At 42.8% G+C, this 18,256-nt stretch overlaps 1 long non-coding RNA gene across 1 annotated transcript in view; it reads right to left on the reverse strand.

Moving 5' to 3' along the window:
* Positions 1-11,601: 11,601 nt before the first annotated feature.
* The window catches only part of LOC108884856 (uncharacterized), a 41,993-nt gene continuing 35,338 nt past the window's right edge, over positions 11,602-18,256 (reverse strand). Inside the window, exon 4 of the long non-coding RNA XR_001961135.2 lies at positions 11,602-11,786. This is a non-coding gene — a long non-coding RNA (uncharacterized LOC108884856). The remainder of the gene's footprint in view (positions 11,787-18,256) is intronic.

Consider the following 18,256-nt stretch of genomic DNA (forward strand, 5'->3'; position numbering starts at 1 on the left):
GAATGCAGCAGCTTACAAACGCTGAAGACGGTGGGTGACGGCGAGGTGAGACAGATTCAAACTGAGGAACATGTATGAGGGAGATAAGGTGGGGAGGAGTGAAAATAAAATCTCCACAGCTGGAAGAGAGAGAGAGGCAAAAAGAAAGGGAGAGTGACCAAATGACCTGAGTGACCTGAGGCCAGTTTTCTCAGATTTAAGGGGTGTGTGGCTGCAGGACGCCAGAACCGCCCTCCTACTTTGTCTGATAATTACACAGGGAGCTGAGAAAGCGTGGGGGCACTCAATAAGAAACGGCTGAGAAACGTGGCACTCACACAGCGGACACTACAGGGTGTGCCAGTGGGCAGCTGCAGTAAACGCATGGCAGAGTGACATTCACAGACTTGTAAATCCAATAACCTGGCAAAACTTCACACACAGCTGAGAGACAGACAGACAGACAGACAGAACCAGGCTCGGGGACAGAGAGACACCAGACACAGAGATGGAAATGCAGGTCAGGGGATTGAGGAGGAGGGGAGGAGGAGGAGGAGAGGTGCCTTTTGAAGGATGGAGTTAGACAGTAATCCCCTAACCTGGCCGCGGGTTCAGCTACCAACTGTTTGTGTCTGGGAAAGTGACCTGTAAAGTCTGGTCCGAACCCAGAGAAGACAGAAAGTTATTAAAGATGCTGGTGGTTCAAAGATGTTCATTTATACAGCAAAAGGCTGATAAATCAGGGCTTGAAATAAATAATAAAACCGATAGTTGGAGCATATTTATAGCAGAAGCGGTGAAATGTGTGGCGTTGCCTAATGGCTGCTGCTGCAGATGGTGAAGCTATCAACTCTTAGTGAGATTTTCCAAAATACAGCACAACCGTCATCTGATAGCTACATCTGCTGATCATGTGAGCCTCCTGTATGATGAGGTATTCAAAACACGCATGATCAGGAGCAACTAAGTAGGCCACATTTTCTGCATTTTCCTCGATAAAACAGAAAAAACACTTCCACCTATTAGACCCAAACTACTTCCAAAGTAAACTCACATTAACACCTGACTTTGAAAATCAAAGACAGCACACTCGATGTGCAGAATGCTCTGCTCTGCTCTGGGTGAAATCTTTTCTCAGGGTTTGTTTTCCATTTCCCCTCCTGACTTTTTTTCTTCCTCCCCGTACCCTGCTTTGGCTCTGGCGTCTCTGAGAGCCTGTCAGGGCTCATTTAGTCGGGGTGTGTCCCTTCACTGCACATTGCACTTTTCAAAGACAAATTGGAGCTATATTAGTGGCCCAGTTTCTCCCACTCAGGACAATTCCCACCTCTTTTTATTTTCCAGAAACCAAGATTATCTTTTGACTGTACGCAAACACAAAAGTATACAGTAACGCCAACTCAAATTCAGAGGAAACAACAACAGTCCCATGCCTGAAAAAGACTCAAATATTTCATTAACAGTAAACAGAGTTCTCTTTTGTAACTTCTAGTCAAAGTGCAGAGCCTCTCTAGCCTCACTCTTACTGGTCAACAGTTCTTGAGGCTAATGTATTTTCATTTATGATATTAACAAGGTGGCTGAAATTTGTCAAACACTCAGTGAAAAGAATGCAAATTGCTCACAGACGTCTGGCCCAGCGTCGGAAGCAGGTCAGCTGTCTGCCAGCCGCTCAGCTGGCAGCGCAGATTAAATAACAGGTGGTTTCATTTTCCTTTTTACTTTCACTGCTGCAGTGACCACTGCTCTGACTCAGGGATGCTTTGAGGCAGATACTTTGATACTTGGAGCAGAACTTATGATTTGTGGAAGTGTAAAAAAGGGATAACAGAGTTGCATAGTGTTTGTGGGTTGTGGTTTCTCTAGCAAAGTCTTTACAGGACTGTAATTATCAGTAAAATATTATCATCTACAGTGACTCAACTGACCACAAACTCAACCCTGAGAAGAGTATGAGGATGTCATAAAACTTTTTTTTTGCTATAAAGAGCCTTATATGTAGGCTTTTGCTTTATATCAATCAATAAAAACTACAGAAGCCAATGTCTGCACAGTTTTACAAAATCTTTTCTTCCTGAAACACACACTCTACACTTCTTTAAAATGATTATGGACTCACTCAGCATCAGCTGAAACCTGACGTCTGCCCTGAAAGACGACGGTCGTGGTGGGAGGAGTTGATAGGTCGATGAGAAAGGATTGGTCCAGAGGAGGGATAGAGAAGAGAAGAGTGGAATGTAAAGAGTGAGAGAAAAAAAATCTAGGTGAGAGGGAGGAGGCACAAGTGGAAAAGAGGAGGTGAAGAGAGTGGGCAAGAAATTCCTTCACTGATGGGGTTTCCTTCCTCCTGACAAACTGCTCAAAACATGGAATTTGGCGAGTGACTGAGGGAGTTACTTACAATGTATTGTGGATGTGTTTGCCTTCTTATATCTTTTGTGACACCTGGCATCTGTTCATTTAGCAAAAAGCAAAATGTTCCACTCTGCTCCCGTCTCTCTTCTCATCTTCCCTGCTGCCTGCCAGAACGTCTCGTCATGAGAAGAGAGAGAGACGAGAAGCTAAGCGATGCCAGAAAGGAAATAGCTCTAGCAGCCCTGCATTCAAACCTACTAAGAGCTGCCACAGTGACGCTCTTTTCTTTCCAAAAAAGAGATGGTGTTACGCTAAATGGCACTAAAACGGTCCATAAAACTACAAAAGGATGACAGTGTGTCTCTGTGTCCTTCTTCACTCGTGTGTTTTCATTTTTATAAGAATAACAGAATTATCAATGATGTTTTTTTCCTCTCTGTTTTACAGTCTTACTTCCAGCTACTGTAAAGACCAGAGCACCACTCACGTATTAATACGCAGCTAAAATAGTTCCAGATAAATGCATTTACTCCTGATAGAGCAACATTTGCTAAAGGTGTTTTTTTTCTGGAAAGTACTGAGTCTATTCAAAAATGAAAGCACATATTTGTGGCTTGGAAAGTATCTAAAAATAAACATTTAGACACATCTGTGATTTTCGTCTTATTATTGGCTTCTTAGACAGTAACAAAATATATGACAACATTATCCTTTAAAACAAAAATGTCTTTGTGGGACCCCTTTTTAACCCCCGATCCCCAGGTTGAGAAGCGCATTCTCACTCTCTGTCATCACCTGTAGGTGGCGCACTCTTCCTGGCAGTAGTTAGAGCAGAGGATGGAGATCTGTGGCTTTGGCTCACTGTCTGGTGTCTATGAGGCCATTGTATCAACGAGGTAAAGATAGCATCTCTCAGTAGACATCACCTCCACAGACACAGAGTGCCCAGTGTTCACGTCCAACTGCCCATGAATGAGAGATCAGGGCTCCGCTCCCCCTGACGAGTCTCTCTCTTCTATTTCTGGTTTTTCATATCCAACCATCTCTCTCTGTTTTACTGCGACTGCCCTGACTTCACCAAACCACCGACCTCAACACGTTTACAGAGTCATCATCAAACTCGCCTACAGCTACAGACAAATAATGAAAGAGGTCTTATCAGTGAGTATCCTTAAATAAAAGTAATGATCTCACTGATGAGTAGCTGCTTTTTCACTGTACATCCAGGTGAAAATACCTCCTGTTCTTCACCCAGTGTGTCATGAGCAGCTGACACAGGTACCCATCTGTTTCCATGGCAACCCATAATTCCCCAGACATTGGGCGGGGCAGCGAGCGAGCCGAGGGTCATGCCAGGTGTCGGCACGCGAGGACAGGGGCTGATGAGGCTGCTGCAGGAGGGAGGTGACGACTGACAAGGTAATCACGTCTGTCACAGAGAGATCTTCAGCTCTCTTTGGTAACACACACACACACACACACACACACACACACACACTGAAACACATCAAGCAGACAGTCATCTAAATGAGCAGTGCCAGGCCATGAAATTAAACATTCTTCATTAAATAATATGAGCCATCAGCAGGAGAGATGCTTATGTCATTCTTTGATACAGAATATTACAGACATGCAGAGAGCAAACAATAAAAGCTGGACTCTTGCTCTTATCCGCTGTGAGGATCTCCACAATAACCTCTCTCAGTGAAGCAGCGTACAACTATGTTCTGTCATTCCTCAGGTAATTCCTGGGACCCAACCCAGCAGCTCTCCCCACCTCCATTAACTCAAATTACCACATTCCTTTCCCCCTAACCTGCTCTTTAGAGTCCAAAAGTGAAGGGAAAGGATGCCCGAGGAGACATGTCTCCATACTCTGCACTGAAACTACCTGTTCAGAGGAGAAAGACACAGCAGTCACTGTTTGGAGAAGCTGAAATAGACTTTATATCACTGAGGCTAAATTGGTTCAGAGAGTCACATCTTTGCAGCAGAACAATTGTTTGTGAGTCTGGGTTGTAACTGCCGTACTTTATCATCCTTTCTGTAAAGATAACACAGTCTGGCAGAGTCTTGTTACAGCTCCTCTATGTGTAGCTCTGGTTGCTATTTCTATCAGTAATAGTACTGTTATATTGACTAAGTTCACTGGTGAGATCGTGCAATGCTGTGACTTTACTAAAAAACAGGAGAAGCAAGAGAAGATTGTAAAAGATTTTAACAAACTTCCAGGTTTGCCAATAATTTCTGGGAGGAGAAAATGAAGATGAGTGGGTGCAGCGGGGAGAGAAACATCTTTCCTCTGCGATGATGCATTTCAGGAGCAGTAATAACACTTTGCTGGCTCACTGCTGGATCTGAGAAAACTGTGTGATAATCAAACAGGATGTAGACAAGCTGACCGGATCTGACCACGTTATTTAAACCTCTGAACCAGAAACTGTGATCAAAACTTTGTAATGGAGACAAAGTAGTAGAAAAGCTGAATTATCCTTTAACTGAAGTGATTCTTTGCAGTTAAAAAAAAATAATTAAAGTGATAATCTGTATTGAAATAATATTTTCAGGTCAATTACTTTTAGAAGGATTTCTCTTTACTGTTTACATCTACAGCATCATATGAAGGAAAAACAGTTTAAATGACTTATCGTCTTTATAAGCCCAGGATTTAACACGCTGACAGCAACTCGGAGATATATTAACCTAATTAGTTCCTCTGTGTCGGGTACTTTGATCCCACATCCAATTATAACACACACACTTTTTAATAAAAACATCAACAGTTGTGGCCTTCAAGTTTCTCCAGCGCCCCAGGACAGAGAGAGAGAGAAACATCTTCCCCTCAGGAAACAGGATGTCCCGACTCAGGCTAGTGCCCTCAGAAGACTCAGACCCCCAAACAAAATAAGGTTTTTTTTCCAAAACACAATATGGGGCAATCGGAAGCTCGGGGGCCACCTAAAGCTGCTTCACCCTTTTGATCGTCCCTTCATCTACGGCTTCATATCTTTTCAGAAGCAAAGCTGGTTCCAAGTTCAACACACTCTGAAAACTCACTCATAAAACAAAGAGGGTTCGTGCTTTGACAACATTAGAGAAATATAACACATCTCATTGTGGGGGTTGCCTCAAATAAAGGATTATGTCCAACAGCATTGTGAGGAGCAGTCTGACCGGTCCAGGATTCATAACAGGTCCTCCTGGCCTCCAAGGCCATATGATCCCCCCTGCCCACTGAGGACTCAGATGGGGTTTTTCATTTCGTCCTGGTTCTGGACTGTGTGGTGCAGAGTCCTGGTTCCTCTGTGGATGTGGCTCACTGCGAGCAGATCCTCCCTCTGTCTGTTGTCTTTGCAGATTTGCCCCCTGCTCTGTTTTCAGCGTCAGAGGGGAAACGTTTTCGATTACTGGGAAAGGAACATGAATGGTAGCTTTGTTGGTTGGTCTTCATGTTGATTTTGGTCTTTGAGTCCCCCCATGACCACCACCACTGCATGCCCCCAAATCTCACCACCATTACAATCACCACTTTCCCGAAACATCTTTTCTTCCTCTTTCTTTCTGTTTAATAAATGTATAAAGATTTGCATTTATCTCCGTCTTTCTTTCTTTTTCTTTTTTATTTTTGATCACAGGAAGTAAGAAGTACAGGGCAGGGCTGGTGGAGCTTTGATCCAGATGGGGCCGTCTGAGAGCATGAGTAAGACCCAAGAGCCGGGGCTCAACAAAGGATGCTCAGTCCTCCAGGCCTGACCAACTTCATTTGATGAAGAAAAGGAAAGAGTCTCTGTTTTCATCTTCCATATGTCAACTTCAGCACATTCTTTACAAAAAAAACTCCCACATGACTTTACACAGCTCTGCTCTCTGTCAGTCACACTGTTTCAGGGATTAAACCTAAAGAGAAACTCACACAATCACAAAACCTTTAAGTAGTGAAGCAGAAAACACGTGTGTTAATGGAGTAGGAGCCGTACCATAACCAAAGTTTATTTAGTTTATTTTTGGTTTAATGTGAATCATCCTTTACTTTAAGGAATCAGTCAACAACAAATGTCAAAGACACCAATCAACATGTTAGTGTCTCAGTACGATCTGACTCCCTACCCACTCGAAGGACCATTTGATCAGAGTGAGGATAAATCCTTAAAAACAGCTCTAAGATATATAGCTTTATTTATGAAAAAGGCAAAATAGTTTCCTAAAAGAGCTGGGTACTTAAACATTACTCAAACTGCAGTCAGTAGTGCTTTTGTTTAGCACTATTCTCTACACATTTGGTGCACCAGCAGGTATCTACACCAGCAGGATCAAGGATGAACTACAGAGCCCATGTTAATCATAATGAAGAAACATGTGCAGCGGTGTGGGTCTAATATTTGGGAAACAATGGAAACCTAGAGAGAAAACGAGCTATATCAGGCAGCACTGGTTAACAGATCAACTCAGCGTTTTTTGGTCTTTCATGAATTATCGACAATAACAAAATATAGAACATTGTCGTTCTTATCCTTTAAAAATGTGGATTTGAGGACAAATGTTGTTTGTATGAAAAATGTCCAAGAGTCTCAGATGCCATTGCTTTCAAGCCAAAAGACTGAAAAAAAAACAGAAGTCCAACAAATCATTCAACACCATCTACACCTTAGCAGCTTTGTAACCACATCAGTGGTCAGAGAGGTCACTAACGGCGACCCGTTTGTGGGGGGGCCAGCGGTATCCGGGGATATTGCTTGGAGAAGCACGACGGATGTGGAGCGAGGTTAGAGGGAGACAAACAGAGCCGAGGGTCAGTTTGTTTGGGATTCTTGAGAGGAGATAGCAATTCACAAAGCCTCTCTAATGGGAACCAGCTGACCGCTAATAAAGCCATAGCCAGGCGGGGGCTATTTGCTTTTGTTGTGGACCTTTAGAGGGGGGCTTCTGTTTATTGTGCTTTATTCTCCCAAGCCCCTCAAAAGAAGGCAAGAGAAATTTATACTGGGTCGAGTTTACTTTGAGTCCTCAGGATTTTATCGAGCTGCTCCAAGAGTTTTCCCAGAGTAAGAGATTTGCTGATGCACCATAAAGTGAAGCAGGAAAACCTCCTGATTTCTGACCCTGTTCTACACTTTTCACTTTGGATAAAGTCTTTCAAGAAACATTTTTACACCATTAATGAACTTGTTAGTGCAGTAACTGTTGTGTAGCATTTAGTTCTGAAGCCTCTATGAAAAGCTTGATGACTTGGCTTTTAAATGGCACTGGGATCGTAAGAATGTAATGTTCTGTAGATGACGATGTTAGCACTGTTAAACTGACCCTGTCTCCTAAAAATAATATCTCTGTATAACCTAACTATGCTTTGAAGGTACAGCCTGGTCAAGTCATTGCATGCATCATCATCCTAACCCGAACCAAAAAAGCATAAAGTGATGCTTGTGAGGGAAATGGTGTTTATTTAAATATAATTGTGACTGGATCATATTTTCTAAAAACATAATTTACATATTTGGGAAGTCACAAATATGACCGTAACCGTAATCAAAGTGGATCACCAAAGTCAATAAGTTGCATCCTCTGGGGATCATGAATGTGTGAACATCTGTGACGGTCCATCCAATCACTGGTGAGATATTTCAGTTTGGCCCACAGTGATGGAGCGACAGCCGAGCCCTGCTGCTAGCATGGCAACTGTAATAAAAATAAACACAATGCTGTGAAAGTACTTAGAGGAGTCCTACATTCTGCTGTTTGCATTACAAGGAATATAAAGTGGGGATCTGTGGACTGACTGATATTGTAATACTGGGTAGGAGAGATGATTAGATTTGCTCCCTGTAGGCTGTGCCCCTCTTTCTGAATTATGGGAAATGTCTGGTTTCCTGGGTAAGAACTTTTTCTGCTGTTCATCCAAAATCAACACGGAGATCGTGCTCAGTTTATGCGACAGAGGCAGCAGATAAAGGAGAATTTGTTTCCTCTCTCAAGCTCCATGTCTTTTATTTTTGCTCCAAAGAGAAACAAGAGTTTTGTTTTGTCTGAGCTTCTGCTGCTGCCTCAGAGCGTGTCCATATTCCTCTCTGAGGACGCCTGATTAATTTTTGGAAATTGGTCCAAGATGCTGTAGGTGTTGAACTGGAATGGGTGAAAGTTTACCCTAAACAAAACATATTATACTGTAAGACCTCACAAATGCTTCTAATCACAGACTATGCAGCAACAAACTGAACCAAACAGACACAACTCATTTCTCAGTCTCTCAGGGTTCAAAGGAAACAAGTCCAGCTGGTGACAAATGTGCAGATCTACAAATGAAAGCAACGTTTCCTCGAGCACGTGAGCTCTCTCCATAATGTTGAGGCAACAAGTTGTGACGCTAACATTAAATCTAAACAAATTAAAGCAACATTATGCAGCTATTTCACCTTAAAATAACTCTTTCAATGGTGTATTAACTTGTAACAAAGAGAATGGAGCCTCTTTCAGTCCCACTCCTCCTGAACGTCTGTTATTGCACTACGTGAGCAAAGATACGATCCCTCACGAGAAACGTGAGCGAATTTAACTGCCAGAACCAGGCCCAGCAAGTTCAAGAGTAATGCTGAACTGTCAGTCAGTTAAAAAGTTATTAAAAACCAGCGTTCATCTCCAACATTCAGTGAGGAAGCTTTGAAATTATCAAGAGCTCTACACAGAGTTTGATGTGTTTGTTACAGCGGCAGCACTTCCTTCTCCAGATACTGAGGATCATGAGGATTAAACACCGACCAGTCAAAGCTCTGGTCAAGTGATTGATAGGTTTTGTTTTCTGTACATGAAAACTGTTGAATCGCTTCAACTCGGAGCCCCACTCTCAGCTGCAGAGGACGCTGTTGTTCGGCAGAGGTTACACTGTGTTGCTTTAAAACTAACAGACTGTGGTTGTTGTGACAGCATGAGTGGCCGATGTGTTGTTTAACATCTCGCTTCATTTTTCTTTGAGAGATCAGATGTACAGTAAAGGGAAAAAAGTGAGTAAAAAGCCTTGATGCTTCATTAGTCTCGTCTTAAACAGTCAAACAAAACTTTATGACAAGTTTGATCAAACTCTATCGTCGTCTTGGGAGTCATTCCACTGCAACCAACAGAGGAACAGTAAAGGAACGGGATAAAAGAAGAGCTTCAGACGTGGACCGGTGTAAAACTGAAACAGACGAGCAGGAGAATAATCTGAATTTATCTTAATGTTAATATTATGTTACACAGTACTGTATGTATACTGCTGGAGAAAAGAGCCAGTTGCTACTGTGTGAGAGTTTGCACGTGGAATGAATATTCGCTGGCTGCCAGGAAACTTGATCGTGTCCATGCCACTCTCAAACAATCTACAGATGGGCCACAAAACACTGGCCTCCAATCAGACAATAGTTTGAGGAGCAAACTCAGAGATTCCTGGCACTTATTTCTAATTGAATTTTTCATAAATCTTTCTGTGCTTCAAAATACAGCCAATGTGGGGTTATTCTCTGGCAGGCTGATAATTAAACTGATGAGCCAAGAGTTCTTGGAATCAAACAAGTAAACTGGTTTAATCATTTCTGTAAATGTGTTCAGGGACTTGTGGATGAATGTTGTATTGTTGTGCGGTGGTGACAGCACAAAGAGTCACTCTCTACAGGATTCTGCACAGGCAGAGATCTCTGCTTCCCCATTTCCTCTGGGAGCCTTTCAAAGCTACTCAGCTCAGTGCTGGAAAATAAAAACAGAGAGTCATTGCTCCACATACTTTGGACTGATTAATGATGCAGTTATTATAAAGGGAGCCCCGTGAGAAGCATAGACCCTTACTATTTATTATACCTGAGCTCTGAGCTGTAACCCTCCCTCCTCTGCCAGTCCTGTTCACACATTACACCTAGGGAATTTTTTGCACCTCCTCTTACGTTTCACTGTAAGTCCTTCTTGGAAAAGCAGGCATTTCAGATAGGCCTGGAAACGGGTAATTCAGCTAATTCTAGTGCGTCAGACTCTTGGATAAATCAGGACCTTGTCTTGCCCAGTATTGACACAAGCCTGTTCTCTGCTGCTTGAAAAGCTTTCACTGTCTGTACGAGGTGAACACTTCACAATCCAGACTTTTACCAACCTGGGCACTGCATAGTTCCACCTCGACGACCAAAGGATACCACAGGCAGGACGTATAGAGGGCTCTCTGTAGGGAGCGGCTGGAGAATGTGAACGAGGTTGAAAAATTGTTTTCATAACGAAGGATGTATATGAAACACTGGATAAGCTGAACCCATTTAGCCAAGGCATGGGAGGGTATACGCTGAGTACGAAGATTTAACATTCAAAAACGCAAGTCAGGGTTTCTCTGTGAAATCTGTATGAAGTTAGACTGTTCTTTAAATGTGAAGCTGCGACGTCGCAGTAACAATGACATGTGACCACAGCTTCCTGTTAAGTACAAACCCTCTCAGACCTTTTATGTATGACCTTCATAAGTGTCATTATGAAACCCCACAATCTAGACAGCAGACGGTACTTATTCAGACATGAAGAGGTCAGTGGGACAGAGGACAGACAAAGTGTCTAAATGGTAAAACAACCCTCTGCCAGTCTGAGGGTTCAATCAGAGAAATAATGCTGTTTTCATGCTGAGCAGACCACAGAACTAATTGCTGTATTTTCGTGATGTTTGGCAGTCACATTGCTCGTTTAATTAAAATGTTTGACCGAGACTGTCCATGAGAGAAAAGTAGAGCAGGAACAGAGACAAGAGTAGACTACAGGACGAATCAAAGAAAAAGTGGGTAAAGACAATTTGTAATTGAATTGTCTTTTTTTTTAAACCCCTCCCCTGAGCAGAGTTTGTCCAATCAGAGTTTAGCATCTCTAATGGAAGCTGCAAACATTAGCATGTCCAGCTAACTTGAAGACTTAGCATATCATTAGCTAAGTACATTCTCATGAGGGACAGGTAAAGGTAATGTTAAGAAGAGTCCAGCTGTAACAGAGGGCCATCCAAACATGGACACCAACAGTCACAGACTAGAAATCAGGGATGTTTCTAATCTGAGGAAATGTGAGTGGTATATCTGCCTCTATTATAGCAGTTGTAGCAGTGACTAAGGATTTAGAAAACAGTGAATGGAGTCTTCTGTAAGTGGAGTATTCTTGGTTTCACACTTTCAGCAGCTTCTCCATAGGCCTTTGACAACATTACCGTCAGTGTACCCCCTGTTACTTCAAATGTCAAGTAAAATAAATGGGTCGTATCTCATAAAAAATCGTACATTTATGCAAGAGAAAGCAGTATTATGACTGCAGCCAAGGATGGTTTATTTCCCTGGCTGGGAAGTGAGGCTCTCGTCAAACATTTGCTGTACTGAACTCATCTGTTTGGAGAAGCAAACACAGCATCAAGGGCATCCCAGCCATCGGAGTTTGTGCAGTGTCAGAAAATACTTGTGCTCTGGAGCTGAGTTTACCTGTGGAAACATCATAAACACAGGGAGTTTTTAAAATTCTTGGCTCGCTCAAAGAAAACAGAGCTGCCAGAGAGGGACTTTGACTCTCTGCTCCCACAATAAACCTGCAACTGGGTAAAGTTTCCAGAGTGGGGGGTAGAGTCATCACCACTGGCACCCTAACAGACTTCACCAGCTCCTTTCCTTTCTCTGACTGTTTGGAACCAAAACACAGGGGAGGATATGTATGTCATCCCTCCAGTCAAACATACCTACCCCTTACCCCCTCCTCCCCCTCCTCCCTCTGAGGACACATGAAAATGACCCACATGAAACCAAATAGCGCTGGCATGCCCCTCTCTGAGATCGAGAATCGCACATATTTATTAGAAAGAGAGCTCAAATGATCACATCTGAATTGACCACACTGTAAACACCAGATATCATGATTCATTAGTCAGACAGAATATTTAATTAGTCTGAAATCAGGTGGTCATCTGGCCACACAGCGAGGAGGCTAGCTAAAAAGGTAAACCACTTATTTGTTCTGCAGTCCCTGGAAAAGTAAACCGCTCAACCAGACACCTGGCTGCTGAGTCACCACTTTGGTAGCTGCTGGAACAGTCGACCAAAAGCTGAGAGATAATCAGCCAAGTGTTTCAATCAGTCATCCGTTTCATAATGACAATAAAGTTTTTTCCTGCTCAACAGAGAGATGAGCGTAGACACTTAGAGTGATAAAATCTTTCAGATATATTCAGACTCCTGTGTTGATCTCTTAAAAGACGTTACCAGGACAGCTGCACAGTTTTTCTAACAGAGTCAAACAGCAACAATCAGACCGCTCCATATCTGCTGTGGTTCATTTTCGCTGCCTTTTACAGGTCAAATACCAACTTTCCAGACTTTTAACTTCGGCTAAAACTCGGCCTCCTCTTCCTCTAATCACCGGCTGCTCTTCTCTCTGATCTCTTGTACCCGTTTTCTTGTGAGTTACTGGAAAAGGCCCCACCTGACTCACCTCAGGTGAACAGAGCAGCCATTCATCTCATTTCTGGAGTTATTTACTGGACCTCTGCCAGTCGCAGATTAAAGCACGCTGATCTACCGACCCAATCCGCTGAGGGGGGTCCACGCTGGAGCTGGGAAACACACTGTACCTGCACTGTAAGGTGCTGAGCAGATGTGGGTGGGTTGATAAAAAAATTTAAGGTGCAATAATAAGGAATGATGCACAGTTTTATTAACTTCTACTCTTGCTCTTATAGCACTGGGATGTACATCAGAAACACTGCCTCAGTTTATCAAAGGAAAAAGAAAGAAGTAAAAAGCAGCAGATCTCTCCATCAACACTCAAATCCCCCTTTGTGTGAGTAAGTCCATTATTCTGGAATAAGCCCATTAAAAACAGAAGATAATGCCAGCACCACCATTCCAGATACCACTGAGTTGTTTGGCAAGAATGTTTAATTCATTTTGTTTAATGGTGCACTCTAATCAGCTTAGAGGATTGCTGCTCTTTTGCTGACAAAGTTGATGTGCATTTCTTCCACAAGGGGGCCTGTTAATCTGAGACTGTGTAGTGTCACTCTGTACTGTACGTTGAATATTGGTCCTTTGTAAATGCATGTTCACAGAGTTCAGCACGATGCACACAGCCTCTCCTCAGCTATGAACTGCACTCTCTCTCATTCCCTTCTGTACACCAAAATATAACACTATGTTTCACTATTTCCAGCCCTCACACTCACCTCTCTGTGTAAAAGATTCATATTCATGGACACACGTCGTGAATAACTCTGACCACAAGACAAATATGCCAGGGTATGTTTGGTTTTCTTTTTATCTATTTAAGAGTTATCACCACCATATGTACGGCGTATTAACTGTGGCTCGTTCAGAACACTGCTCTTTTGTCCACCCGTGCAGGTAGCCCTCTCCGCTGGCCCAGTGACCTGCTTCCTGCCTTCCTCTGCTGCCCGGATCATGGCCTAAAGTATTCTCCCCTCAGCTGGAGCGGGACTGGATTACAGATACCTACAGAGATCTATTAAGGTGGCTTTTTTGGTGGCAGCAAACCCTGACAGCAATACAGACTAAATCTGTATGTGGAGAGAACACTCAGGAAGTCAGGAAGGGAAGCAGAGAGAAAGAGATGCTGTATGTTCACATTAAAGGAACCATGGGGAGTCTTTCTCCACTAGTAATGCTATGGAGCAGTGTTTTTATGAGTGTGTTCAGGTTACCATGGGTAGTGTAGCAATGTTCACACAAAGGCAGGTTAGTGGGGAAAAAATAGCAGAAATAAAGATGGATATAAAAAGTGTCTCAGCGTCCACAGGAATTCTGACTCTTATACGTTGGAAACAAAAGAGTCAAATAAACATCTGACACAAGAGACGCTGTTTTTTCCTACCAACAATTAACGTTGGTCTCTTTCAATCCTGAGGATCTAACCCTGATCCAAAACGTTTTTTGGTGCCTAAACGTAACTAAACTGCTTCGTAACAGCCTTGGATGCCAGAGGGTGAGATCCTGACTAAAGTGGCAGTGGATCAGAAAACACTCTACAGAGGAAATCTTCTTGTTCTGTTTGGAGAACCTAAAATCTCCAAAATTTGACTTGAATTTTTTATGAGGATAGAAATGCACTCAACATGTTTGAGAGGCCTTAAGGATGCACAGTGTGTAATCACTAAATATAAACATAACTTTCTTTGTAAACACCTTTAAAACGTTAAACCTAGCCTTAAAGGATTTAAAACCACGAGGAGGTAGAAAGAACTCTGGTTTTTTAACCGTAACACATCATCTGTTACCTTACAGCTCTGCTTCTGGTCCGTCATCTCTTGAGAGAGATACCTGGTCTCGATCAGTCGGCTTGTCCTGACTGTTTACGGTTTTACGTAGGTAACGGTGACAGCTTTAAGACTGGATCACACCGTTAATTGTTAACGTTAACATTAAACCAAAACGATGAGCTGCAACAGGCTTAAAGATGAACAGACTAATGGAGCTGAGCGTCATCTCTCACGCTGAGAACAACTGTTTTAAATTAGCTGATCAAGAGTTTTTCCAAGAAGAAACATAAATAAATATATATAATAAATATGGTGCAAGAGTGATACAGCTTCTACCACATCACATCCAACATGATGGGTCTACATTCAAATACATGATTTAAAACATGCTGGTTGTGATACAGTCCTGGTTGTCTGCCTTTCAGAGAAGAAGCTTTATATGACAAAAATGTGACCAACACCAAAGCCTGAAATTAAATCCACTCATACTTTCATTTCAGTGATGCATTTGCCCTCCCCGAATTATTGTGCATTTGATCATTAAATGAAACCATCAGTCCACTTAGCACAAAAGAAGAACTGTACAGCTCTCGCAGCAGTGCAGCAGTGTAGTCTGGTGAACATGTGGCTGAATCTCAGCAGACTGAAATCTCTAATCTCAGCTGTTGTCAAATGTCATCTGGACTATAAATTCAATCACGCAGTCGAGATAAGGCCGTTAATTTATGAAAACAAAGAGCAGAGAACTGAATGAGTGTCATAACCAGGTCAGTGTAGACTGTATACTTTAATGAGAGGCTGATCAGTGTGACCGTATCTCTTTAAGAAACTTTATAGACAACAGTGATGTGAATACTCATGTCTGCCTGAATAATATGTAGCTACAATATCTCTCAACCTCTCCCTCGAATTAGACAGCCCTCCTTAACTTTCTGCTGGGAGTTATTTTCACTAAAGACCCCACATCCAGGATGGGCTGTTCAGTCAAAATATTCCCCAATCTGAGGCATTAAAAAACACTTTTAAACTGCCCTCAGCAGGTCAGCCAACTGCAGAGTCCCAGTCTCCTTTTAGACCCCTGGAGCCTGCTCAGTGTGGGGGAGTCTGTAAACAAATCTGCCATCACCTCTCTCTCCTCTCTCCCTCTCCACCATCACTTACCTGACCTCTCTCCTTCTCCTTCATCCTTACTTTAACCATGACTAGTATCACACCTCAGTCCCAGTGTTTTTCTCCCTTAATCACCTTTACTCCTGAGCTAATCCAGCTCCTCCCTCTTTGATTTCACCCCAAATATCACACAGAAAAGTTTCCTCCCACATCTTGTTTCTGTCCTTACAACATCTGCCATTTATTCCTTTATCTTTCTGATCTCATCCTGTACTGTCACCTCTTGCAAATCTTTGCCCTTCTTTTCTTTTCAAATCTCTTTTCCTAGATGTCTCACAGCAGGTAACATGCCCATACTCTCACCACTCCATCCCTAACTTTCCTTTTCCTCCCTTCTCTCTTCACCCCCTCTTCCCTTCTAGTCCTCCCCTTCTTATCCTCCCAAGATCTCATTCCACGCCGTCTACCACTTTCTGTCCCTCTCTATCATATTTCTCTTTACTTTAGACCTCAGGCTTCATGTCTGCCTGAATATGCTTCCTGCATTAACCTAAACCAAATCATTCTAATTCAAGTCATAACAGCACAGCTCTGTTTTTAACATATGGTGCAAATAAAAACCTTCAGATAAGAAAACAGAGGCAGAACAGGTTGACTATTTGCATATTCATACGAGCGAAGCAGCTTTATCAACCAAGTGTGTTTAAACATAACACCAACACGTCTGTAGGTCTATTTTTAAAAATGGTGGCTGCAGAGTTTTACTTGGACTTGCTGATCACTGTAATCCCCTGCTGGAATAAATGCTGAATGAAAAATGTTTCTGTTGATAAATCGGCAGTTTTAAGATTTAATATATTTTCACATGACAAAAGCAAGACGCCTATAACTGGAAAAATACTCATGTTTGAAAATCTGTGTTTTGCTTCAAGTAAAAATATGTTTTTGACCAGAAAGTGCCTGACAGGAGGAGGTAAACTTATATTTCACCTTCCTCTTCTGCCTCCCTCCATCTCTCCTCTTATTCCTCTAGTTCATATTACAACTCCATTTGGAGCCATTCGAGGCGTGCCAGTATGAAAAAAAAGTTAATTCACACACCTAAAAATAAACACAAAACAACAGTGAGAAGATTAAAAGAAAAAAAGGTTGAAAGGTTAATGGTAGCGGCCAACACCATGAAGCCACGTCAGGTCAAAATGTTCTTCATTGTCATGTTTCTTTCTCTCCTTCCCTATCCCTTACCCATACACAATCCTTCCCTCTTCTCTCTCCCCCCATACCCCCTCTTCCCTTCTCTTCTCCACAGTCCTGCCATCTCTCAGCATTCCTCAGGTCTGCCACACAGAGCCCCATTGTGTCAGTGGGTTAGGGAGGGAGCACCCGGTCCAACCTCTCACCATGTGCTGCTGCTGGACTCACCTTAGGAGACCACAAACTACTGTACAGCCTTTTCACACACACACACACACACACACACACACACACACACACACACACACACCCCTTGCCTCTGTTTCCTCCCTCCTTCCATCACTCTCCTCCATCTCCCGTGCTTTCATTCCACCCTTCATTCCCTTTTCTTCCGCTCACACTTCCACTGCTTTTTGGAACGCAGCCACCATCAACAGGCTTTCACCCTCTTTTTTTTTTTTTTTTTTTCAAAACCAATGTTTATGGCCAAACAGCCCTGCTCAAAAAGGCTATTGATGAGACGCTGAGGTTTCAAAGCGAGAGAGCACGCAGACCCTCAGGAGGAGGAGGAAGGAGGGATGGAGGGGAGGTATAATGTGAGGGGCCATGTTCTCCTGTATAAAATACCCAAGGTGCCAGTGTGAAGACCTCCGCCCTGTCCTGCCACTCAATCTGAACTGGTCCTTATTTAAACAGCACAGAGGAGAAAATAACCAGGAGAGGGAGGCCGCTGCGAATCTACGAGACCTGCATTCAGTAACACTGATGTAGATGTTGTGGAAATTCAATTAGGCCTGTTGTTAACGTCACATTTCTTGTGAATCTACACCCCTGCTTTAACTGATTTGGCCTCTTAGGAGCAGCAGGAGAAGCTGTAAAGACAGCACTGACACATTATCACCTTATAAAGTTAAAATTTACTAAGAAACAGCACCTGCTTAAAGTGTGTCAAACAACACTCTGCTCTCAGTTCTGCTTTGGTCTCAACCAACTCTTTAGAGAAACTGTGCTAAATGTTCTCAGCTGGTCACTTGCTTTGCCTGTCTGTGGCAGTGTAAAGTAGGTTTTTGGAGCCTTTTTTTGCTGGAATCAGATGTCTGCTGTGACTGCAACAGGACCAGAAAAATCAAAACAATTAGTGAAATGCTCCGTGGAGCTGAAGGGAACTCCAGAGATAGGTGATGATTATCTGTGCGTTTGTCACAAAGAGCAACATGTTGATCAACAGAAAGAGAGGGCAACTGCATAAGAAAGGTTGTATACAAGTATGCAATATCAAGGGACATTTTGCTCCATCATTACCCTCTTCCACATTCAGATCCATTTAGACTGACTACAGGGGAAAGTCTGCAAACTTTTTGTGGTGCAAGAACTGACCCACTTCAC

Source organism: Lates calcarifer, linkage group LG12 (genome assembly GCF_001640805.2).
Source record: "Lates calcarifer isolate ASB-BC8 linkage group LG12, TLL_Latcal_v3, whole genome shotgun sequence".
Taxonomy (NCBI): Eukaryota; Metazoa; Chordata; class Actinopteri; family Centropomidae; genus Lates; species Lates calcarifer.